The 7,114-nt window shown below is 35.1% G+C and overlaps 1 long non-coding RNA gene across 1 annotated transcript; it reads left to right on the forward strand.

Annotated features, from left to right (window-relative positions):
* The first annotated feature begins 462 nt into the window (after nucleotides 1–462).
* Nucleotides 463–7,114, forward strand: LOC147319496 (uncharacterized). The gene is made up of 4 exons (XR_015131552.1): nucleotides 463–601; nucleotides 2,325–2,357; nucleotides 6,409–6,568; nucleotides 6,788–7,114. It is a non-coding gene; the product is annotated as an uncharacterized LOC147319496 (long non-coding RNA).

The raw sequence follows: 7,114 nt of genomic DNA on the forward strand, positions 1-7,114 counted from the left end.
TGTTAAAATGTTACTCTTCAAACTTGTGCCCTCAAATTATATAACCAGAAATAATTTATATTTTCTTTGAACTAGTGGAAAGGAGAGGGAATGGGGTCTTTCAAGCAGTCACACTTCAACTGTGAAACTCCCTTGTCCTTATGGTGTATTGACACTATTGAAACTTTTCAAAACCAGTCTAATGTTAGAAGAGCTTTTAGGTAAACTGTTATTCTTCTTCTTATCATTATTATATTTTTATTAATTATATTTTTATTATGATGTTGATTTGGGTGACACTTTTTGATAAATATTATATATTACTTTTTAAAACATATTAACCATCCCTATGCTTAAAAAACTTTTAAAAATAAAATTGTTCTTTTAAACTTGTGCATTGTTTGACTTTTAAAATTTTTGTATCAGGTGTAAAACGACTTTTTAAATAAAGTTGTTTTTAATGTGAGCAGCTCCTATTGGCTCGTTTAAAAAGAGGGAGGAGCAGATTGCACCGCCTAGCGTCTAGTCTTCGCGGTCTTTCGTCTGTTGCGCCTTTTCTCTCCCTGGTGTTTAAGAACGTGGAGGACAAAAGGATACCAAAGAATCGAAAACTATGACAAAGGTAAATACTTAAAGTTTGATACGTTTTCATCAATGGTTATTTTAGTAACTTTCTATAGTCGTCCTAAACGGTATAAGGGGGAGAAGCATAACATCTTTAGCTAGCAGGTAGAACTGGGTTAATTTGCTGCATTGTCTTTGGCAAACATAATTTAAAGTTAATTAAAAAACTCTTACTGCCTATATTCTACTCAATAAAGTTCATCTTATCTTATTCTGTTTTCATTGCACCATTCTCTCTATACAGTTTTTGAATTTACACACTATAACGTACACGGCAGTTTTTTTCTGTGCTTCTGCAACTGTTTCTTGGGTTTTCCTATAAGGTTTTTGTAATTAATTTAAAAAATTTATATTATTTTTTTGGCTTTAGTGGATTCCTGCTCAGCTAACTCGGCCATTATGCACTACCCAGTAAACAAAATGGCTGAACAGTATCTTAAATGTCTGAACATGAGCTAGTCATACCATGTTACGTAATATTCATGTGCAGTGTAGCAAGGTGATTGTTTAAATTACAGGAGTAGATGCCTGCAGCTGAAACGGTTTTCTGATCTGAATACGGTAATGTTACCAGATATGCATTGTACTATGGGAAAACGGTGGTGGATCAGTGTGTAAAAAGCCCCCAAAAGAAACACACAGCGTCTTTAGCTCAAACACTGTCTGATCACTCTCTTAGATACTGTGCTGTTCCATCTAGTTATTGGTTACTGAGAAATGTTAGGTCATTAATTAATTAAGAGAGTGCAGCTGTTCAGATCAGATGGTGAAGTAGGAAAATGCAGAACATGTTATTATAGCTGAATGCTGTGTAAAATACTAGTAATAAATCTAACTCCCATTTATGGCTTTTACTACTGTGGGGCTAAATAAAAAATTACAGACATAATGAAATCTGCTACAATTACAAAGCTTAAGTTTAAAACAATTATTATATATTAAGCATTTTTTTGCTCTTTTTTTTTTAAATTCTTTTTGCTAATAATGGACTCAATTTTATTATCAACTTCAAAGACCTATTAAACTTTTAAACCATTAAATCCAGGAAATTAGATGCCCGTAAATGTACGAGACCCTCTTTATGTCTAGTATCCCCAAATATTTAATAATCCTTTCTAAAAGTACACAAATTTTGTTCTTTTCAATTAAATATTGCATGTTCAATGTATTCTTGAGCAGGTAAAAATTCCACTAAATTAGTTTTTGCATATTTTTAAGTATAATCAAATTTTTATAGTTTGCGAGTACTTTTAATTTGGAGATTTTGCCACTTGATTTGAAGTTTGGATAGTGCTTTATAGTCATTTGTAAATGTTTTGAACTCATCTGGCTTCTTAATAATTTAATAAAAAATTAACAAGCCATGTAATAATTTGAAAACCACTAGGGACCACTTATAAAAAAGTAATTCCTTTTTTACTTAAAGGAATTTAGGATTTATGTCTGTCAAGTCATTTGTTCTGGCATAAGTCACCATTTTGATATATCTTCCTGTGACTTTAAAGTCTGTCAGCTAGTTAGATACATTTTTGCACTGCTAGTGTTTGCTGCTTGAATTAGTCAGTTTATCATATAAACACATGTAGTGCCTTTCAAACTTTTAATTACACTGTTCATTTTGTGCATTAGTAAGAGAATCTTTTATATTGAATTATCCTGGGAAAAAACAAAAATGTTTGTATTTTCTCATGCACTTTCTTTCATTTCCTTATCACGTTTAGATTCTTCAAGATCACAAGCACCATCTTTGACATGTAAGTAACTTTCATATTATTTGTATTACTTATTATTATTATTATTATTATTATTGAAAAGTGATGGTCTTTGGGGCATCCTTTTTTTTTTATTGGTATTAAGTATATATATTTATTTAGGCACAGGAGGCAATGATCTATTTTAAAATTTAACATTTATTTAATTTTCATCTTTTATGCTAACAATAATGCCAACAGTGTTCTCTTCACTTGACCCACAACTCTGACAGTTTTGGTCCTCTGCTCTCCTCACAATTGGCTGATTTCCATCTGAGCTGCTACTGTCAACTGCATTAAACTGATTTTACATTGCCTTGTTATTCTAATCTTTATCTGCGTTTTGGACTCCAAACATTCACACCTGCTGTTAGTAACCAGAGCTCACAAGAGTGTAAGGCGTGTAGTTCAATAAAGTGATCGATGTGTTCACTAGCTGATTTCAATAAACCGGTAACTTATCAAATCCATATTTTATAGGAAGTACATTACTGATAAAAGTGGTAATAAACACGGTAACCAATAAAAATTAAAATTTCCTGTTATAAAAAAAAATACTGCTGTGAGCTCGGTTTTCTAACACCAGGTGTGAACATCTACAGTCTTTAAGCGCTGGTAAAGATTTAAAAATAAAAGCATTCAATAACATAACATAACATTAAACACTAAATTAGTTTGATGGTGTTGACTGCAGCAGCTCAATGTTAATCAGCTGATGGTGATGGAAGCAGATGAGCGTTTTTCATCATGGTTGTTAGTGATGTGTTGGTCAAAACGAAACGGCTCTTTGAAGTGAACGACACAAGCGTGTTTTTTCTCTCTCTCTCACCCGCTCTCTCGCACTTTTTTTCCGCTTCACTCTGCACGTGAGCCTTGTGCTTTGCGCTGGGAAGAGGGGGGAGGGGCGGTTGTTACACACGCAGTAGCACAGTAACAGAGCAGGAGGGAGAGAGAGAGAAAGAGAGCCAGGGACAACAACGTCACATTACAAAGGTATAGTAATCATCCACAACTATTTTCAATTGCGGATGATAAAGGATTCAGAAAGTTTATTCATGCAGGCCCATATGACAGAGAATGTGCATCTTCTGTTTGTTTTCATATTATAATTTATATTTAATTGTGTTGTGGTTTGCAGTGTTTTGTGTTGTTTCACTTTAAATTTGTTTAAAAGGAAAAAGCTGAAAATTTAAATAGTTAAAAGTTGAAATGTAAATAGTTGTTTTTTTTGTATTATATGATTTATTTATTACATTTTATGTGGAGAGAATAAATAAAAGTATATTTACGGTGGCTGCTAGAGACAAAGCACGTACAAACCCCAAAACACGTAAAAACTCCATAGCACGTACAAACTCCAAAGCACGTACAAAACACAACAGAAGTGCTCCAGGATGCTAGGCACAGTGTTGAGATTTTGTTACCTAGTGGCTACACAAGCCAGGAAGTACCAACGACCGGATTTGGTGTGTGGTAGTAACAGGTAAATGAACAGCTTTTGGAATTTTTTATGAATATATATGAGTGCTTGTGTATAAATACACAAAAAATACACATATGATTTCAATTGTGTAAATTAAGTGATCTAGATAGCTCTGTTTTGGAAGTTCAGTTGACGCTAGAAATGGGTTTTGGAGTTTGTACATGCTTTGTCTCTAGGGGCCACCATATATATTTATATATAAACATATATAAATAAAACCACGTTTCTTTTTTTACATTAGTAATTCCTTTTGTTCATAATTTTATATTGTTGTTAATAATAAATTAATTAAAGCAACAAAACAACCTGAAGAGCCGGTTGGGAGCCGAAAGAGCCGGCTTTCTAAAAAGAGACGAAAATCCCATCACTAGTTGTGTAATATGCTGGTATTGATATGATCAAAAATGAACTGAGTTGTTTCGTATTCTATAGAAATTGTACATCTAATTAATAACAAGGCTTTCTGCTGATGTTATTAATTAAAAATGTATTGTTTTATTTTTAAGCAACAACTTTTTAGCATGCAATCAGTCCATGCTGTACAGGACAGATTTGTAAACTGTGCATACAAAAATAGACTATTTTACAAAATTGCTCTTTCAACAAATGTAAATCACAGCAGATTTTTTTTGTTGTAGGTGCACTGTCACAACTAGAAATGTGGGGGGAAGTCCTCAAAGTTGAAGGCAGAACAGGAAAATACATGGAAATAACAATTTTCCTTTAAATGGTAAATGGCCTGCATTTTTATAGCGCTTTTCTAGTCCCTAAGGACCCCAAAGCGCTTCACACTACATTCAGTCATTCACCCATTCACACACACAATCACACACTGGCGATGGCAAGCTACATTGTAGCCACAGCTGCCCTGGGGCGCACTGACAGAGCACATCAGTAAAGGTCGATCTGGATACTTGATAAGTGTTGGTATAGGTATGACATGAATTTGAATCTCCATTATCACAGGTTTTAATTGGGAGGGAACATGCAGATATACAGGAGGACTATAAACAGCAATTCCTATTGCATACAACTGTTTTAGAAAATACCAACAACACTGTTAATTTATCACTTGCTGGTCTATAGACTTTACAGTGTGGATGGATGGAAAATCCATCTGGCTCCACTCTGGCTGAATTGGTGCTACAAACAACTCTGCGCTCGGCTTTCCTGGCTGTGTGTGGATTTATACTTACACATCCAAATTTTGACCCTATTTTTCTTCCTTTCAGCTGATTGGTCAATTTCATGTCAATCACCAATTAAACAATCCAATCAGAGAACATCTCCAGAAGTTGATTCTGTTCATCTGGACGTAGCATTTTCAGTGGGAGAAAATGCTGCAAGCGCTACGTCCAGATGAACAGAATCAACTTTTGGAGATTTACTTACCTGGATGATTGAGCATGCATCAAGACAATCAGAGAACAGATAGGTTTGGCTGTTGGAGGGCTGCATTACGGAGCTTCAGGTCCTGGAAGAATAAATTCCCTTTTACATACCAGACCAGCATTTTTCTTCATTAGCACGAAGGAAAACAGTCTGTGCGTGTCAGAGTTCTGTGGTTTTTGTGTCACAGGGCTTATAATATGTGTAAAAATCTGGCCAGGGACCATCACATCACACTGCTATCATATTTTTCTGTTGCTATCATGTTTCTTTTCTGAGATGTTGTTACTTTTATGACAGATGTAACGAGAAATCTTCCAGAAAGTTAAATTTTTTATTCTAATCAAATATTTGATTCTGATAACAGATAAAGATTTTTTTTTTTACTTTTGTTCTGCTATTTCATAGTTTATACAAATTTTGGCCAATTCCTATTTATTTTAACCCTTTAGCCCCCAAAAAGTCGCCAGCGACAGGTTTTTCCAAACCTGTCTCGTCAAACCTGAGCTCTGCCAGGGGCCCAACACGCCTGGACTTTTAGAAGAAAAGAGATGTCCGAAAATAAACCACAGGGTCAAATACTTAATTTTGTTCAGTGTTTTAGAGTTATTAATTTGAATTGACTAATTTAAATATTTTATTCATGTACATTTTGATTGCCTTTAGTAAAAATGGCAAAATTTCAATTTCTTTTTTCTTTCTGTTATTAATCCTTGATTACATTCATATAGTATACAGTAGAGGAAAAAACCTACCAGACCTACCAGTTATCCTGCGTAACATTATTGGGGATAAAGGGTTAAGGAAGCGCAATTAATTTTTTTAGTTTAGCTTGTGTTTACTACCATTTTTTTTTTATCACCACACAGTAAACATTAAGTAATATGTAAAGTGTCCATTTATCCTCCATTCCGGTCCATTATCTTAAGCTTAGGCTGCTGCCCCTCGACCCAATCCGGTACTAAGTAGAGAGGCCCAGACTTCGCTCTCTCCAGGCACTTGGCCCAGCTCTTCCGGGGGAATCCCAAGGCATTCCCAGGCCAGCCGAAAAACATAGTCCCTCCAGCATGTCCTGGGTGTTCTGGGTCTCTTCCTGGTGGGACGTGCCCAAAACACCTCACCAGGGAGGCATCCTAACCAGATGCCAGTATCTAATCTGTCCTTTTTGTATGTTCCCCTCAGGTTGCCATGGTAGCAGATACAGGGGAAACAAGTGTAGACGATGCCACAAGAAGGATGATGAAATTCCTCATATCACCTGAGCTGGCTGTGGAGTACAACATGCTTGGCCGACATGGGGAAAAAAAGTTCAGAGATTTGCGTCTTTTTAATGTTGTGTATGGTAAGTTAGTTTCACTTGAGACATTTGAACTTTAGAAAACTAAACTTTTTTAATAAAGTGTTTGAAAGTGTAACTGAGATTGGTTATCATGCAATTTGTATATATTTTTTGAGGCAATAAAGTGAAATAAACATTGTTCTTTGAAAATCATCACCAAATGAAGTAAGCTAAGATTAACTTTACTTTGGCTTGCCCGTTTTTCTTCTTCTTCATTTGCAGAGGCACTGAAGAATTATTTAACATCAAAAGTCAACTTGCAAGAAGCAGAGAAGGCTCTGTCCAAGTGGTTCAGTGGAGCTAAAGACAGAGGAGGACCGAGGGCTGCAAGGGTACAAAATAGACTTACGGCTCTGTAAAAAAACAAACCCTGCTGATTCAAGATAAGCTTTTGAGTTTTCCATCTGACTTTTTCCCCATGTTGCTACAGTTCCAAATATCTAAGGAATTTTGCTGTAGTTTGACATTTCTAGTTTTTAAACGTTTACGCACTTTGGAATACAGTTACGTAAAATCACAGTTGTTGGACAAAATAAATGTGAAAAATGT

Source organism: Aulonocara sp. 'chitande type north' Nkhata Bay, linkage group LG11 (assembly GCF_057382095.1).
Source record: "Aulonocara sp. 'chitande type north' Nkhata Bay isolate Kocher_YH1m ecotype deep benthic linkage group LG11, A_spYH_male_GT1.1, whole genome shotgun sequence".
Taxonomy (NCBI): Eukaryota; Metazoa; Chordata; class Actinopteri; order Cichliformes; family Cichlidae; genus Aulonocara; species Aulonocara sp. 'chitande type north' Nkhata Bay.